Below are 959 nucleotides of genomic sequence, written 5' to 3'. Positions count from 1 at the left end.
GGTGTAAAAGCAAGACTGAGACCAAACTTGATCTGATCTAACGAGCGCTCCAGCAGGCTCCCAGGCAGCAACCTGTGTTTAAGTGTTAATCAATGCCCTCCTCTGCCTCTGAAGACAAATGTATTCCCCAGCAATTCCCAGCATCAAAGCACCCAGCCTCGCAAGCAGAGGCACGCCGGGCCAGTTCAGGCAGCAGACAAGCCTTTGCAGATGCCAGGGCTGCTCCTCCCTGGGGCTGGTGCTGCCCCTGTTCTGCAAACCCCACAGGATGCCCAGCTGGTCCCCGGGCGTGGGGGATGCTCCAGCCAGTCCAGCATCTGGGATGCTCTGCCATCACACCCTGTGTGCCAGGTCTGCTCCGGTCCCTGGGCAGCACACTGCTCCTGTGGCAATGCCTTCAGGAACAGTGTTGGTGGGGCTGAATCCGGTCTTCGAAGCAGGAGAGACTGGATTTGGTTGTGCAATCTCCTGTAGATATGGAAGGGGCACTGGGCACATTGGTCACTTTACACGTCTTGGTGGGGTTTGGTGGGTGACGGGGTGGGAGAATGGGCATTGTGTCCCCCATGTTCTGCTCCTTTGGGATAATTAAATTAATTTATTTAATTAAATAATTAAATATAAATAATATCTTTCATAAGAGTGTTTAGGTTATACCAGTCCCTGAGCCTCATCAGGGAAGATGCTGCAGCTGCCGCTGGACCCAGCTGTATAAATCCCCTGATGCAATGTAGCAAGGCTTGTGCCCTCCTGATGTCACACCAGCCCCAAAAATGCCGCTACAATAAAATAAGTTGAAAAAAAAAAAGAGAAAACCCCAAATAAATAGATCCTTTTCTAACCTGAACGCAGGTAGCCCATGGGCTGGGCTGGCTCCGCGCCACTCCCCCTTGGCCACGCCCACCTCATCTTTGCCCCGCCCACTCACAGCCGGCCCCGCTCCGCCCCTCGGGGGCGGG

This window comes from Falco cherrug, chromosome 12 (genome assembly GCF_023634085.1).
Source record: "Falco cherrug isolate bFalChe1 chromosome 12, bFalChe1.pri, whole genome shotgun sequence".
Classification (NCBI taxonomy): domain Eukaryota; kingdom Metazoa; phylum Chordata; class Aves; order Falconiformes; family Falconidae; genus Falco; species Falco cherrug.
This window is presented reverse-complemented; position numbering follows the sequence as displayed.